This window comes from Hypanus sabinus, unplaced genomic scaffold (genome assembly GCF_030144855.1).
Source record: "Hypanus sabinus isolate sHypSab1 unplaced genomic scaffold, sHypSab1.hap1 scaffold_524, whole genome shotgun sequence".
NCBI lineage: Eukaryota > Metazoa > Chordata > Chondrichthyes > Myliobatiformes > Dasyatidae > Hypanus > Hypanus sabinus.
The window spans coordinates 270399-288806 of NW_026781386.1; positions in this window are offsets into that span (position 1 = coordinate 270399).

Genomic DNA, 18408 nt, shown 5'->3' on the forward strand with positions numbered 1-18408 from the left:
AGTGGGATGAGAGGGCGGGGTGTGTGAGGTGGGCGGGATGTGAGGAAATAGAGGGCGGGGTTCGTGGGAGGAGGGGGCGCGTTAGGGTCGAGGGGCGGGGTTTGCGGGAGGAGAGGTCGGAGTCAGTGGAGAGAGGGGGCGAGTGGAGAGAGCGGTTCGTGTTGTACAATCTGCGACAGGGAGCGCGTAAGAGGGACACTTTTCAATCGGGGCGGCGATCGAGATTTTCAAAGGCAGATTTTCGGGCAATTCACGAAGAAGAGCTCCGACCAGCGACCAGCCGGCCTCTGGGATTGGTTAGCTGGAGCAAGTTAAAGGAAGGCTGTGCCAAGCGCGGCGGCGGTCGTTTGCGTGGTGTTAGGTACACGCAACCCTGGGGAGAGTACCTGTTACATGCTCGCAACCCTGTAAAACTATCAGCAGCAATAGGACGCACTTTAGTTTGCGGTTAACAGTCACTATTTTATTAGTAACTACTAAATATAGTAAATTAAGCAGGTAATCAAAGGTTAGCAGCATTATGCGGACATAGGAGTACAGATAAAGTTCGCCAAACAAAGACAAGCTCAGCTGGTAATAGTTACAGTCTGACGATGGGATGTTAGTAAGTTCGGTTCAGTTCCAATGCAGAGCTGATTCTGTTGTGTTGAGGGAGATATTTGTAACCCAAGGCGAAATCCACGACAGGGGGAACGCCAGTAAACAGGTGTCGTCGATCTTCCCGCTGTCCTGCGAATCCTCGCACGCAGCTTCACCAACAGTAGCTGATCAAAGGGGGACCCGAGTTCAACCCGGGGAAGTGTGAGGTGTGCACTTCGGAAGGACAAACTCCAAGGCAGAGTACAAAGTAAATGGCGGGCTACCAGGTAGTGTGGAGAAGCGGCAGGGGACATGTCCGCAGATCCCTGAAAGTTACCTCCCAGGTAGACAGGGTAGTTAAGAAAGCTTATGGGATGTTGGCAATGGAACAACTTTGTTACCGTCGGTTCGTTGCTCTATTATCAATAATTATAACCCAAACATTCCGACTAAACAGAGCGTTACCTCAGCAGTTACCCACAAAAAAACCACTTCATTATAACCCTGCAGAGAAGCCATTTTATATATGCAGTTAACATACAGTTAATAATGAGGACCCTACCATCGTTTACCCCTCCCCGTGCTACACGTTCCTCACCCTCACCCGCGGAGGCATTCCCACGCCACTCCGCATTATTCTTTTTGGAGTGGCTTTTGACTGTCAATTTCTGACGGCAGTTTTGTGTCACTTATGAGTTCTTGTTCCGCTTGGTCGTTCTTGATTGGGGTTCCGGCCCTGTCTTTAGTTCTGCCCGTTGCGCTGAGGTAACGGGAACCACGCTTCCTGATGTCAGTATTTCACGTCCGGGAACAACAGCCCACTCCAGCCATCGGAATTGCCTTTCCAATCATTGAGGGACCATCAGCTTTGCAGAATCAAATCTCTGGCAGAAGAAGAAACTGCCATAGGTTTGGTCCGCAACCCCGGGAGAATCTGAGATGCGCCGTCAAAGGACGGGTTGATGCTGCCCCCTACTGTTCGTTCAGGGAGAGAGCAAGTGATATTGTGTTAGACTGTAGATTTCTGCAACATACATGGACACAGGGTCTCACACTATATTTTCCTGTGAGACTTCCATCTTGTGTTTATCGTTAACATCTCGGATAAATGGTTTAGTTGTAGCAGTGAATCTTAATTCAAGTGCAGGCAATGACGGTTTTAATGTTTGAAACACTTTCATTTCTTCATTAACCGCCACAGAGTCGGCTGAGCACTGAAAGTCTCTCAGGAGATTGCCAATCATCTAGCCAATTGCTGCTAGAACTGCCACCACTGGTGTTAGCTTGTTAATACATTGATTGACAATAGTTTCACCTTCAATCCTGGGCGTGTTCTCTCTCTTGGTCTGTATTCAAGCAAGGTGTGTCACGTTTGTTAGTCTTATTGTATTATCGCTGTCCTCCTCACCTGACGCGCTAGGGGTCGCTGTAGTGCCCACGTCATGTCTGGACTGCAATTCCTCTGAGTTCGGATGGTGTCACTGTCTCGGGAGACTGCCCAAGTGTGGGCTGAAATAATTCGGAATTTCGGACGGGACCGGCGACGGTGCGGTGAAGGGGGCGGGGTCGGGTGATTCCCAGGCTAGAGCTTCAACGTGGCGTCACTATAAGCGTCACCGGCAGGACCCCGCCCATTTGAAGTTCCTGCTCAGTTTTCTTTTCACAATCATTCAGTTTGCTTCGGAGCTCCGCACAGTTCACTTCGATTGAATTGTAATCATAATGTTTGTCTTTCGCTCGTTCGGTGAATGCAGCGACCTGCTCTCTGGGCTCTGTACTGGCTCAATGCTGCTGGTTTTGCAGCGCGTCGCAGGCTTTTGCGCTTCTTTCCCAACCGATCAGTCTCTTCACTCGCCTCTTCATCTGCCCACTGCTGATGAAACTGACCTCACGGTCTTATCTCCAAATTACATATTCCCGGTTTTCACTCACCCTCAGGAATTCTCTGGATATCAGCCTATTCTCAATAACCTTACAATGGCGGCATTTCTGTCTTCTGCTTTCATTAATTTTATAAAACTGAGACGATGGCGAGACGGGGTTCTTTTTTTCAATCTTTTTCCGAAATATATATATTCCATTTGTATGTACTACGATCAGCTTTTATTTTTCTTCAGCTTTATTAATTGTATACATATTAATCTGTTGATGTTTTGTAACATTTTACAGCTGTAGAAGATCATGTACCAATGAAAAGATTCTAAAAATGAAAATGATTTATTCAGGTGGGAGCTCTTAGTACACTTCACAGATTTGGTTATTGTTTTAATTGGATCGTATTTTTAACTACTTTTATTACGTTTACCGCGATCTCGTAATGTTAATAGCTTGCAACCGCAGTTTAAATAGCTTGTCCTGCAACCCAGAAATTCCTCGCGGGTTTCCACGTGTTCTGCCCCATCACATGTACGTGTGAGATCTATAGTGAGATCCATCGGCCAGGAAGGTGGAGTTGCAACAGTCCCTGGAGAGCGCAGGGCATGCCGGGTCCCAGACCTGATGGTCATCCACTGCAAGCAAGGATGACCGCAGATTCGGACAACTGATCGTATCACTGGACTCGGACCTCAGACAACCGCCAGTACTATCCAATTGTGCTCTGGACCCACAGCTTGTCGAGTTATTTATTTAAGCATAGGGCCGGCCGGCCCTTCGAGCTGCGCTGCCCAATCGCGGGACAACTTACAGCGACCAATTGACCAACTGTGATAACCATTTCCTAGTAAGAGTCTTCTTACCAGCCACCAACAGTATATTCATTAAATATTTATCTCTTTTCAACCATTTAAAGTTGGGCTCCCCTGTGATAACCATTTCCTAGTAAGAGTCTTCTTACCAGCCACCAACAGTATATTCATTAAATATTTATCTCTTTTCAACCATTCTTGAGGTAGAAACACAAAATATATGGTCTTACTCTCTAAGGGTATTTCACATTTAAAGATGTCTTGTAGGGCATTGTGTATCCCCCTCCGATAGTCTTTGATAACAGGGCAGTCCCTAAAATTATGATACTGATTTGCATTTTGATTTCCACAATTTCTATAGCAACCAGGGAGGTTACTATCATAATGGGATTACACATTATTAAGTTTTTCCATCCGAACTCCCTCCAATTCTATGAACTGGTACACTTCCATTTATATCTCCATATTATTGTCCATTCATCCTCAGATATAATTATCCCTCCTTCCTTCTCCCATTTTGTTTTAATGTATGAAGTAGAATGTGTGTTAACATTTGACAAACCCTTATACATACTTGAAATGATTCTACTACCGTTATCTGAATTATATGCTCTTCTAAGTAGCTCTATCAAGCATGTACAAGCCTTGGTTACATTTTTAGACTTCCTATTAACATATTGTCGCATCTGTAAATAACGATAAAAACCTTGTTTTTCTAATAAATCTTTCTCTTTAAACATTTCAAATCTGAACAGTGTTCCTTCTTTCATTATGTTGCAAAGAACTGTTATTCCTTTATCTGACCAGTCCTTAAATCCAGCATCCAGTTTATTTGGCGTAAAATCCGAGTCATATGCACACCATTTAAGAATTGCAATATCTCCATCTAGATTATATTCTTTTATAGTAGTTTTCCATATTTTAAGATTCAATTTCACCAATGGGTTTTCAATAGTATTTATCTACTTCTGCAGGTTGTTATCAGACAAAATTGCTTGTATGGGGATGGCAGTACTCGCTCCTCAATGTTTTTGCATTGAGCGTCATATGACGGGTTGCACCAACATATTACAGCTCTCAACTGTGCTGCAAAATAATAATCTCTAAGAGAAGGTAGGCTCCATCCCACCTTTTCCGTTGCTAATTGCAAAGTTTTGAGACGAACTCTCGGCTTTTTGCCCTGCCAGATAGCATTCATTGAATTGATTTTAATTACTCTCTATTGGTGGGGTCTGAAAGAGATATAACAGTCTGGGCAGTATATTCATTTTAATAGACTCAGTTCTTGAACTGAGACTGCAAAAAGGAATCAGGTTCAATCAAGCCATTTCTTCCTTATTTTTTTATATAAAGGCTGATAATTGCATTCTGATAATTTTGCCAAATCTTTTGGCGTAATGATGCCAAAATATTTGAAAGACTCTGTTTGCCATGCCCAGGGATATCTACTTTCAATTTCTCTTGGTGGGCTATAGTAGTATGAAAGTAATTAGGTTTTATCCATGTTGATCTTGTATCTTGATAATTGACCATATTGTACAAAGGATTGCAGCAATTAGGTAAAGAGTATGTTGGTTGCCCTAGATAGATCAAAATGTCATCCGCGTAACAAGCCAATTTATGCTCTGTCCCTTTAATAGTAATTCCCCGATATCTTCATTTTGTCTGATGTATTGAGCTAATGTTTCCAGATATAACGCGAAGAGTAGCGGTGACGATGCACAACCCTGTCTCGTGCTGTTTTCTAGGGTAAGACTATTTGATAAATATCCATTGATTTTAATCCTAGCAGTATGGTTATCATGGAGTGTCTGTATAGTTTTAACAATTGTGTCTTGGAAACCAAATCTATGTAAAACTCTGTAAAGAAAATTCTAATTAACCGAATCAAATGCTTTTTCAGCGTCCACGCTTATCACTATTGCTCCGATTTTTTTTTGTATGTCATCCATAAAATGAAGTGTCCTTCGTATACTGTCTTGTGTTTGACGTTGTCGGATAAAGCTTGTCTGATCGTTACGTATCAGTATGGTTAGAAACTCCTCTAATCGTTTGGCCATGATGGAGGTAAATAACCTGTAATCCGCATTAAAGTAGATATTGGACTAAATGACCTGCATTCCATTTTATTCTTGCCTTTTTTCGGTATAGCTGAGATTATCGCTTCCTTCCAACTGGGTGGCATTTGTGCCTTTTTTATAGCCCAGTTCAGTGTGGGGAGTAAAACAGGAATTAACTCATTTTTAAATCCGTTGTACCACTCTGCCGTATACCATCTGATCCTGGCGACTGGCTTAACTTAAGCCTACTAATTGCAGTTTTTAAATTCAACTTCAGTTCTGTCAGCCGTCATCGTTCTATTTTGTTCTTCGCTTAAAGTGGGTAACTCTATAGAATTCAGGAAGGTGTCCATTTGGGTTATGCTTCCCTCTGGAACTCTGGAATATAGCGGTTTGTAATACCCTTCAAAAGCTTCTTGAATTTCACTTAGCTTTTTTTAAACATTTTTGTTCTTGGATCTCTAATTCTATGAATTGTATTTTCTGCTATCTTTTTTTTTCAGTTTCCACGCCAGTAGACTTAGATCGAATTTCATGCAGTGTCTGTTTCAGAAACATTATTCTTTTCTTGATTTCTTGCATTGCCAAACTATTAATTTCATTCCTATTTTTAAAGAATTTCCACTAATGTATCCTGTGCCAAATTCAATCTGTGCTTTTTCTCTAATTCCTTCAGCCTATTTTGTAATTCCTCCGATGATTTATTCCTTATTTTTTTCTCTTATATGGGGATATCGCTGTAATTTTCCGTCTTAAGACAGCCTTTAGAATATCCCATAAATTTAGAGGTGTACCCTCTCCACTATCATTGAACTCTAAGTGGAGACCAATTTCTCTTTTAATTTGTTTCTCAAAGTACGGATCATTGAGTAGACTTGAATTTAGTTTCCAAATAGCATTCTTTGGTTGTAGGTCAAAATCAACAGATAAATATATAGGTGCATTGTCACTGACATCTATTGTTCAAATTACACAGGTGATTATTTTGTCTTTATCTTTTCCAAATGTTATGAAAATCTATTCTGGTATATACAGAATATGGAGCAGAATAATGAATGTAATCCCTTCTGTCGGGGAAAAGGTCCCTCCATATATCAAATAAACCAACATCCTCAAAAAGTGTATTAACTTTGTTATGTAAGGATTTTGCTTCATATATTTTTTTCTATTGGAAGAGTCTAACCTTGGTTTTAATTGTAAATTTAAGTCTCCTCTACATATCAAGAGACCTTCTGTTTCCCTTACCATAATATTAGTAATTTTCTGGAAGAAACTAACATTAGTTCCTGGGGGTGGGTATATATTTCATAAAGTAACTGGATTTACGTCTATATTCGCCTTACCAGAATAAACCTGCCCTATAAATCTTCCATTTCGAATACTTTCTCTAAATTTAGCCTGCTTGAGATGAGAATAGCAACTCATCTTCTATGTCCTGAGTTATATGAGCAGAAAAAAATTAGTGATGCCCATTCTCTTTAATTTTCCTTGCTCATTATCACTTGTGAGTTTCCTGTAAATATACTACATGGGCTTGTCCTTTTATTTCATTTTTGATAGAATTTTACTGAGTTCAACAGCACATTGACAGTAAAAGAAATGAATTTTAATTTGTCCTTAGCCATGTCTATTTATCTGCTAGTAATTCATTGAAATTTGTAGAATATAACTTAATCGAGATCTGAAGGATTATTTTAAAGTGGACTGTTCCTTCAACAAGAGAGAGGGGGCGATCGGCTGATGCGCTATTTCAGCAGCAGGGGGCGAGAGAGTCTGTGAGTTGCCTTGGAGACCAAAAGGCGGAGCTCTATCATGGACAATTTGTTCCACACTTGTGGGATATATATTAGGTCAGTTGACTATTTAATCAGACACACAAAAGACCATGTAGTCCTTGCTGAAAATTATCCGGGCTCAACCCACCGACCAGCCACAGGGAAAAACTCAGTGGCAGAGACGTGACTGCGGAGGCTTTCGTCTGACAGGAGTCACCGTCAAGAGCGGTCACAGTGGATGCATGTTATTGAGGGGAAAAGCAACTGCGGTCCCAGCTGTGGCTCGCCTCATCTTTCCCCTCCTGCGGTCACCCAGTTACCGCGTCCAGCAGCTTACCTTTACCCATTTGATATCACCAGGGGAGGTTTGAAAGTTTGAAAGAAGAAAGTAGATTATTTTTGCTAGTTACTGTGCAGACTGTTAGTATGTACAGGTGAGAATGTGGGAGGCTGGGAGATTGAGAGAGAGAAAGAGTGAGAGAGAGTGAGAGAGAGAGAGAGAGAGAGAGAGAGAGAGAGAGAGAGAGAGAGAGAGAGAGAGAGAGAGAGAGAGAGAGAGAGAGAGAGAGGAGGGGATGGGGGTAAAGAAAAAAAGAAAAAAGAATTCAGACCCGGATAATCTCCCTGTAAGCACGTTCCCTCCCTGATGAAACCTCTCTGAGCCACGTCCTCAACTCCCCGCTCTCAGCCCCACACAGTGACCGATCCCACCAATGCCGTCCGCTTCAACCTAACTCGTCTGAACTGACACACACCAAATGACGAGGTGTGCCATGTGTAGGCAGCGGTTTGTGAATGCAAGGCGGGGGTGGGGTGAGACATCGGGATGGGGTATTGCTTTAGAATTGTCTACGTGTCGGAGGATACGTGGCGCGGGGAGGTTTTGTAGGCCGTGGGGTGTTGCTGAGGGTCAGAGGGTATTTGGCGGGGACGTTCAGTCCGGCCGACTGCGTTTCGCGGGTTTGCTGGCCGTACTGGAGCTTGCAATTGAGAATTGTTTTGTGTGGTGGTGTTTGGGATTATAGATAGGGTTAAAGCGTCAGTACGTGGGCAGCGGCGGAATTATCCGTTCTGTCTTTGTCGACCTGTTCAGTGGAAATTCAGTGTCATCGCACCACTCCACACTGGAATGCTCCACACCTTCATTCACGTGTTTGATTAATCGTTTGTCTTTCTGGGACCGTGAGATGATTGAATTCTTTCACAGCAGTTACACTCGAACCCACACCCCGCACCTCCGCTGGCAGACACGCTTCAACACTATCTGAGTGAAGAGGCTCCGCACAGCGTGTTATCCTCTGCCTCTCCATTGCCCACCCTTGTCATTTTCTCGAAGAACTCTCGCAGATTTCCGTATTCGGAAACCATGCTGACTTTGACTGCATTGATCTGTGGTCTTCTGGTATCCCGAAACATCGTCCTCAATAATACACTCCAACACGCTCCCAGCGACTGAGGGTAGGCTGGTCCATGTGACGTACACGCCGGAAGACCTTTTGTTTCTCTCACAGGTTTTCCTTCGTAATAGCAATGGCACTTCCTCCTCTGTCCCCTGATCCTCACCGACCACCGCCAGCTAGTGGCCTCCCCAGTGAAGAATGACACAGTGCCCATTAAGTTAGAACATGGAACATAGAACAGTACAGCACAGTACAGGTTTGACATTTGACAAGTTTCCACATGGTAGGCTTATTCAGAAAGTCAGAAGGCATGGGATCCAGGGTAGTTTGGCCAGGTGGAATCAAAATTGGCATGCCTGCAGAAGGCAGAGGGTCGTGGTGGAGGGAGTACATTCGGATTGGCGGGTTGTAACTAGTGGTGTCCCACAAGGATCTGTTCTTGGACGTCTATTTTTCGTGATTTTTATTGAAGACCTGCATGTAGAGGTAGAAGGGTGGGTAGGCAAGTTTGCAGACGACGCAAAGGTTGGTGGTGTTGTAGATAGTGTGGAGGATTGTCGAAGATTGCAGAGAGGCATTGATAGGATGCAGAAGTGGGCTGAGAAGTGGCAGATGGAGTTCAACCCAGAGAAGTGTGAGGTGGTACACTTTGGAAGGACAAACTCCAAGGCAGAGTACAAAGTAAATGGTATGATTCTTGGTAGTGTGGAGGAGCAGAGGAATCTGGGGGTACATGTGCACAGATCCCTGAAAGTTGACGCAGGTTGAAAGGGTAGTTAAGAAAGCTTAAGTGCTGTGAGCTTGCATAAGTCGAGGGATAGAGTTTAAGAGACGTGATGTAATGATGCAGCTCTATAAATTTCTGGTTAGGCCACACGTGGAGTACTGTGTCCAGTTCTGATGACCTCAATAGAGGAAGGATGTGGAAGCATTGGAAAGGGTACAGAGGACATTTATCAGGATTCTGCCTGGTTTACAGAGTATGGATTATGATCAGTGAATAAGGGAGCTAGGGCTTTACTCTTTGGAGAGAAGGAGGATGAGAGGAGACATGATAGAGGAGGACAAGATATTAAGAGGAATAGACAGAGTGGACAGCCAGCATCTCTTCCCCAGGGCACCACTGCTCGGTACAAGAGGACATGGTTTTGTTAAGGGGAGGGAAGTTCAAGGGGGATATTAGAGGTAGGTCTTTTACTCAGATAGTGGTTGGTGTGTGGAATGCACTGCCTGAGTCAGTGGTGGAGGCAGTTACTCAAGGGAAATTTAAGAGCCTGCTGGACAGTTATATGGAGGAATTTAAGGTGTTGGGTTATATGGAGCGCAGGGTTTAGGTGTCGACAGAACATTGTGGGCCGAAGGGCCTGTACTGTCCTACACGATCCTATGTTGTATGTTCTACGTTTCTTTTATTTCGTTCGGGTAGATTCGGATCTCCACCCCACGGTTTATTAAGTATCCAGAACTTCAATATAATCAAAAAAATCCTTATTTCCTCTGGCCACCGGGAGGAGTTCTAAACAATTACAATCTACCCGAACAAAATAGAAGAAACAGATATATATCGATGTATTCAATCGAAGTAACATGTTTTGAAAATCGTGCAGGATAATGCTGTACAGCCCTCGCATGAAACGTTTATTGCTGATTCTTGGACCTTTCTGAATCTTGATATAAGGTGTGGAAAAATCCCAACATGGAAACACAACCTCAGGGATACAAACACAAGCATGGCGAGAAGAAGTTTATCACTGTGCTATTGAGCTCTTGATCACTGATACAACCCGCTGACAATAGTCTGGTTGGAAATGAGAAGACGAAAAAATATTAACAATGTTCTATTTCCTTGTGTTTTCCAACCAGGGACAGTGTGTAGTTGATCTGCTTTTCGTTAATGCGACGTAGCTGGTGACGGAAGTTTATGCAGGGGAATACCTTGCATCTAGTGTTCACAATAGCAACAGTTTCAAAGATGAAGGGTCTGAGAGTAGGTAATTAACCTGGACCAGATGGTGTCTACCACAGGGCTCCGATGTGAGTCGCTGAAGAGATCGTGGAGGCATTAGTCATGGTCTTTCAAGAATCAGGACGAACTGGAATGTTTCCGGAACACTGGAAAATTGCATAAGTCACTTCACACATCAAGAAGGGACAGAATCAGAAGAAGGTAAACTAAAGGCCAGGACGAGTGAATCTGCAGATACTGAAATTAAGTAAAAGCATAAAATTCTGGCAGAACTCAGCAGGCCAGACAGCATCTACATGAGGAGGTAGTGACGACCCTGATGAAGGGAATTCGGAGTGCCAGTACTGGTACTGGAGAGTTGTCGCAGCTAGATGTTGTTTAGACCTATGGCAAGTTCAAGCATCGATGTTGGGGACGATTATTGAGGATGAGGTCTCAGAGTACTTGGAGTCACGTGATCAGATAGGCTACAGTCAACAAGGTTTCCTCAAGGGAAAATCCTGTCTGATAATCTGCTGGAGTTGTTTCAACAAATAACAAGCAGGAGAGACAAAGGGGAACCGTCGATGTTGTGTACATGGATTTTCAGAAGGCATTTCACATGGGGCCACACCTGTGAGGCCACTCAGTCCCAGTACCCCCTAAAGACACCGCCAGCCGATGGGCATCAGGTGCGCCTCCTTGAGCCCCAACAAGCCACGATGATTCAGAGGTGCGACTAATTGGGCTCAAGGGCGAAATGAGGGATGGCTACAAGACCCGGAGTCCGTCATCCACGGACCGGACCAAGACCCGGAATGCGGTCTTCGGACCGGACAAAACACAGACAGGAGAGATCCCAGACACATACGTTGATTCAGAACCCATCGCTGGAGCAGAACAGTGTAAAATAATAACAAAATACAGAATAAAGGGTCACGGTTACAGAGAAAATGCAGTGCAGGCAGGCAGGCAATTACGTGCCAGGGCCAGAAAGAGGTATATTGTGTGGTCAGGGTTACATGTGATTGTAGTAGCGGACGGTTCAATAGTCTGATGACAGTGGTGTAGAAGCTGTCCCTGAGCCCAGTGAGACATGCTTTGCCCTCTTCACTACGATGGGAGGGGGCAGAGGAGAGAATTTTCGGGGTGGATGGAGATAATTCTTTGACGAAGCCTGCAGCTTTCCCGAGGCAGGGGGACGTGTAGAAAGAGTTCATGGAGGGTAGGCTCGTTTCGGAGCTGGGCAGTCCGCAGTTTCTTGCCGCCGTGGGCGGAGCGGTCTATATATTTTTAGTCAGGAACCAGGACAGGGTAGCAGACATGGTGAACAGGGAAGAACAGAAGACATTAATTGCTTTAACTTGCAGACTACTCTATGTGATGGTATGGGACCCTGGGGAATTTGACTAACTGATATGTCCGGACAATGTACTCTTGACGAGTCTCGTATCCGGGGACCTTTGATGAAGTTGGGTGCTTTATCGGAGCAGCAGTGTGTGTCGAAAGAGTTCACGGAGGGGAAGTTGGTTTCGAAACTAGTCTCAGTCTTTTTCCACTGCACTCTGCAGTTTATTGCGTTCATGAGCAAAATAGTCTATATATTTTTAGTCAGGATCCAGGACGTTTCATGAGAACAGGGTAGTGGGCAAGGTGAACAGAGAACTCAAAAAGACATTTAATTATTTTCCCTTTGGAAGACTACTGTGCAGATTGTTGTGGACCCAGAGGGGATTGCAGAACAGGTATATCCGGATTGATAGACATACTGGACTCTTGACAAGTCCAGTATCAAGATCCCAGATGGTAGTTCAGTCTGAAAGAAGGTAGAAAGGAACGTAGGGAGAGATGGAGAAGGAATACGGAGGTGAGACTGGGCCGGAGAGGGAAAGATAGGGAGAATAGAAGAGAGAAGGGGGACGGAGATGACAGGTGGCATGAGACCCAGTTAGATTTGTCGGGCTGATTTTTTTGGGGAGGACAGACCACGAATTGGTAGTAGATGAACCATGCAGATGCTTGAACAGGCTAATAACAAGGGCTCACATGGTAGACTGGTCTAGAAGTTGATGTGTAACCCAAGGAGATCTCTCTTTCTAAGTCGTTTGCGGAGGAAATTTCCTCATTGTCCACTACAGTGCAATTTTTACATCATCAGCAAATTTGCTGATCCAATTTACCACATTATCATCCAGATCATTGGTATAGATGACAAACAACAATGGACCCAGCACTGATCACTGTGGCATACCACTAGTCACAGGCCTCCACTCAGAGAGGCAATCCTCCACTACCACTCTCTGACTTCTTCCATTGAGCCAATGTCTAATCCAATTTACTCCCTCTCCATGTATACCTAGCGACTGAATCTTCCTAACTAACCTCCCATGCGGGACCTCGCCAAAGGCTTTACTGAAGTCCATGTAGACAACAACCACTGCCTTCCCTTCATCCAATTTCCTGGTAACCTCCTCGGAAAACTCAAACAGATTTGTTAAACATGACCTACCACACACCGAGCCACGTTAACTCTCACAAATAAGTGCCTGTCCATCCAAATGCTAATAGTTCATATCTCGGAATTCTCCTTCCAATAATGTTCCTACTACTGACGTCAAACCTATTGGCCTATTAATTCACCTATTACTTTTACAGACTTTTTTTGAACAACGGAACTACATGAGCTATCCTTCAAATCTCCGGCACCTCAGCCGGAGATACAGACATTTTAAGATTATCTGCCTGGGCCCCTGCAACTTCAGCACCAGACTCCTTCAAACTCTGAGGAAATACCCTGTTAGGGCCAGAGGATTTATCTACTGGATATGCCTCAAGACAGCAAGTACTTCCTCCAATTCAGTCTGTATAGGTTCCATGACCTCAATACTTGCTTGTCTTATTTCCATAGACTCCATACCAGTTTTAATAAGATATCTAATATTGTAGATGGAAGCTCTGTATATTGATTTGGAAAACCTTGCTGGACACATTTTCCAAACTCTAACCCGACAAGACCTTGAAGAGTATGGGAATCCCAATCAATATGCGGAAAATTAAAACACCCTACAGTCACAGCATTCCCTCTCCTGCAGTTGTCTGTTATCTCTCCACAGAGTTGCTCCTCCAATTCTCGCTGACTATGGGGTGGTCTGTAATACAACCCCATTAATGCGGTCATACCTTTCCTGTTCCTTAGCTCCACCCTTATGGCCTCGGTAGACAAGCCCTGTAATCTGTCCTACTTGAGCACTGTTGTAATATTTTCCCTGACAATCAATGTCATATGCCACCCCCTCCACCCCACCATCTTTATTCCTCTGCCTCTATAACTTCTGAAACATCTAAACCCTGGAAAATTAAGCTACCAGTCCTGCCCCTCCTGTAGCCATGTTTCACTAATGGCTATAATGTTGTAATTTCATGTGTCAATCAATGCTCTCAGCTCGTCTGCCTTCTCTACAATACTCCTCTCATTGTAAAATAAATACCTCAGATGATTATTACCACCACACACAACCCTTCCAATTGAAGCTTTGCATGAACTGAAACTCTGCCCCCTGAACCAGGTCCTCAGCCACGTGTTCATCCTCCAGAGAACCCAACTCTTGGACTCACTGGCACGTGGCACAGGTAACAATCCTGAGATTGCCACCCTCGAGGTCCTGCTTTTTAACTTGCTACCAAGCTCTCTACACTCACTCTTCAGGACCTCCTCACTCTTTCTTCCTTCGTCATTGGTACCAATGTGTACCACGACATCTGGCTGATCCCCCTCCCACCTCAGAATGCTGTGCAGGCGATCAGAGACATCCCTGACCATAGCACCCGGGAGGCAACAAACCATCCGGGAGTCTCTGTTCCTACCACAGAACCTCCTGTCCGTACCTCTAATTATCGAGTCCTCAACCACTACCGCTCTCCCTTCCCCCCTCCCTTCTGCACTGCAGAACCAGACTCAGTACCAGAGATCCGGTTTCCGCAGCTTTTCCCAGTTAACTCATGGCCCCAACAGTATCCAAATCGGTATACTTGCTGTTGAGGCGAATGGACACAGGGGAGCCCTGCACCGCCTGCCCTTTCCCCTTCCCTCGCCTGACGGTAACCATTGGCGTAACTACCTCCCTCATTCTCCCGAATGATCCGGAAGTCATCCAGCTTCTGCTCCAGGTCCCTACGAGCTGAAGCTGGACTAACTTCTTGCAGGTGTCGTTGTCTCTCCCACATCCTGCAAGAGGAGCATTCCAACATCCAGCCTGGCATTCTCTCTTAGCGAACAGAGCAAAACTTACTGGAACCCACCCTGGCCTCTGTCAAAGCTTGTTGAGCTCAAGACGTCCCACTCTGCTCCCTCTCACGCCGCTGCCCGCTGTATACAGTGGTCGCCTGTTTAGACCTTTGGAGCTCTACTGTCTGACGTCACGCGCCTGCGCAGTCCAGCGTTTTTTCCCCGAGCGGTGAATAAAAATGGATTTTGTACGAGATTCCTTACTGCTTCACTATCAGCCTGCCGGTCCGATTTAGACAAAAAAACGTTTAAGTTGAAGTTCTAGTTTAAAATCACCCCAGCAGCTGTAGCAAACCTCCCCATCAGTATATTGGTTCCACTGGGCTCAAGTAAAACCCGTCCTTTTTGTACATGTCATACCTGCCCCAAAGTGGTCCCAATGACCCAGAAACTTGAATCCCCGCTCCCTGCTCCAATCCCTTAGCCAGGCATTTATCCTCCATCTTTTCCGATTCCTATACTCACTGTCGTGTGGCACAGGCTGTAATCCTGACATTACTACACATGAGGACCTGCTTCACAACTTCCTTCTTAACTCCCTGTAGTCTGCTTTCAGGACCGCTTCCCTTTTCCTACCTATGTTGTCGGTACGCAATATGTACCACGACATCTGGTTGTTGGAGCCTGGCCAGGTAACTGACCAGATGAACAGTCCTGGAACAGGGTCCAAGTGACAAAGATGGCTTTGTGTCAAAGTGTACGAAGATATTTTGCGAGGGATATAGTGCTCAGAAAGCAATGCGATTGCAGTCGAACTTAGACACATTAGAGGAACGTGCATAAAAATGTCCGATGGTATACAGTGTTGTGAAATGTTTGATAATACAGTCAGGTAAAAGGAAGAAAAGCGCAGGCCATGATCTAAATGGGAACAAAGCTCAAACGCCAGAGGTGCAAAGGGACTTCGGTGTCCTCGTGCCAGACTCCCAGAAGGTCAGTTTACGGGTTGATAACGAAGACAAATGCAATTTTGGAATTTATTTCAAGGATATTGGAACATAAAAGCAAGGAAATAATGCTGAGCTTTTATGAGACACAAGTCAGGCCGCATTTAGAGTACTGCTATCAGTTTCGGGCCCCATATCTCAGAAGGAGTGTGCTGTCATTGCAGAGAGAAGAGATGAGGTTTACGAGGGTAATTCGGGGAATGAATGGGGTTAGCATATGAGGAACGATTGCCAGCTTTGAGTCTGCACAGTGGAATTTAGAAGAATGTGGGAAGGGGATCAGATTGCAACTTACTAAATGATGAAAGGAGCAGGTAAGGTGGATGTGAAGAGGCTGTTTCCTCTTGTGGGAACATCAAGAACTAGAAGTCACAGCCTCAGAACTGCTGAAGGATCTCGGCCTGGAACGTCGACGGTACTCTTTTCCGGAGTTGCTGCCTGGCCTGCTGAGTTCCTCCAGCACTCCGTGTGTGTTCCCTGGATTTCCAGCGTCGGCCTGTTTTCTCTTGTTTGAGAAAACACCACAACCTGAAACAGATGGAAGAATGAAGAGGAAATGAACAGATTACAAAACAGAGTCGGTTAGCGATGCTCTACGGGCAAGGATACAACAGCACTCGCAGACAAACATCTCCGGAATAGCAGCAGGTCCGCTGGTGTTTTATCACATTGAGCATTAATGGTATCTCGGGTGAGTGGTCGGGTGTAGTTACACTGCTAATGTCACCGCTCCACTACGGGAGACATAACGGAGGGTTCAAACACACAGTCCATTTGTTTGCAACTCAGGAACACGAAGGGTGCAATTACGCTGAGGGGTTTGTACTACCCAACCCCTAACAGCCACTGGGATATTGATCTTCAGATTCAGGAAATGTGTAAAATAATGGCGTTGAGTCGGGGTGGGGGGTGTTTCTATTTCCCCAATATAAGCTAGTGGCTTTTTAATGTAAGGAGTTCAGACAGGGCTGAATTGATTAAGCGTATCCAGGAGAGTTTCTGAAATCAACATGCTGACGGTCCAACGGGATGAGAGGACGTACTGGACCTCATGCCAGGTAAAGAGCTTGTCCAGGTGCCTCAAATGTCAATAGACAATAGACAATAGACAATAGGTGCAGAAGTAGACCATTCGGCCCCTCGAGTCTGCACCGCCATTCTGAGATCATGGCTGATCATTCACTATCAATACCCAGTCACTGCCTTGTCCCCATAACCCTTGATTCCCCTATCCATCAGATATCTATCCAGCTCCTTCTTGAAAGCATCCAGAGAATTGGCCTCCACCGTCTTCCGAGGCAGTGCATTCCACACCTCCACAACCCTCTGGGAGAAGAAGCTCTTCCTCAACTCTGTTTTAAATAACTGACCTCTTATTCTCAATCCATGCGGTACTGGACTCTCCCAACATCTGGAACATATTTCCTGCCTCAATCCTATCAAATCCTTTAATTATCTTAAACGTTTCAATCAGATCCCCTCTCAATCTCCTCAATTCCAGCGTGTACAAGCCCAATCTCTCCAATCTCTCTGCGTAAGACAGCCCTGCCATCCCAGGAATCAACCTAGTGAATCTACGCTGCACTTCCACAATTGCCAGAATGTCCTTCCTTAAACCTGAGACCAAAACTGTACACAATATTCCAGTTGTGGTCTCACCAGGGCCCTGTACAAATGCAAAAGAACATCCTTGCTCTTGTATTCAATTCCCCTTGTAACAAAGGCCAACATTCCATTTGCCCTCTTCACTGCCTGTTGCACTTGCTCATTCACCTTCATTGACTGGTGAACTAGGACTCCTAGGTCTCTTTGCATTTCTCCCTTATCTAACCCGACACCGTTCAGACAATAAAGATGGCTAAGTCAACTGGACCAGGTGGACTACATCCAGAGTCCTGAGACAGATTGCTGAAGAGCTTTGGTCGTCATCTTTCAAGAATCACTTCCCCCGGGCATGGTCCAGAAGGACTGTTAAATCGCAAAGGTCACTCGAGTATTTAAAAAGGGAGGAAGGCAAAAGAAAGGAACCTATCGGCCACTTCATCTAAACTCAGTTGGTGGGAAAGCGTTGGAGTCTATGATTCTGGTTGAGGTTTCGAGGTACTTAGAGACAAATGCTGAAATAAGTCAAAGTCAGCATGGTTTCTGTGATGGAAAATATTGCCTGGCAGATCTCGCTTGACCTGATAGACCCTGGAAAATTTCCAAAGTAATATATGTTCTGCACAGCATTGTGGGCCAAAAGGCCAGAATTGTGCTGTAGTTTTTTTTATGCTTCTCATTAACGCTAGGTAGGTAAATCAGCTAGATTTCAGGTTTCACGCGTTCAGATTTTCACCACTTCACTCTCAGTCGGGGTCAGGTTCCTGCAGAGACCCCAGTCAGCTCTCGGCGGTCCAAGGGAACAGATTGCATCACAGCCTGAGACAGTTGGAAGAACAAAGAGGAAGTGAGCTGATTACACAGCAGTGTCGGGAAAAACAGATGACGGGTAATGTTTCAACACTCTCAGACTGTGGAGTAGGAAGCGTGCAATGAGACTGACAGGAGCCCCGAACAGCCTTCGGGACATTGAGGAACAGATAGACAATCAGATTAAGGAAATCTGTAAATATAAGGGTGTTGTTGACAGGGCAGGGAGGAGCTTGCCCTGGAGGATTAGAGGGGGACACTGTCGGGGATGACGGTAGACAGAATAGTTCACATTTGCCGGATAGACATCTCCCACAG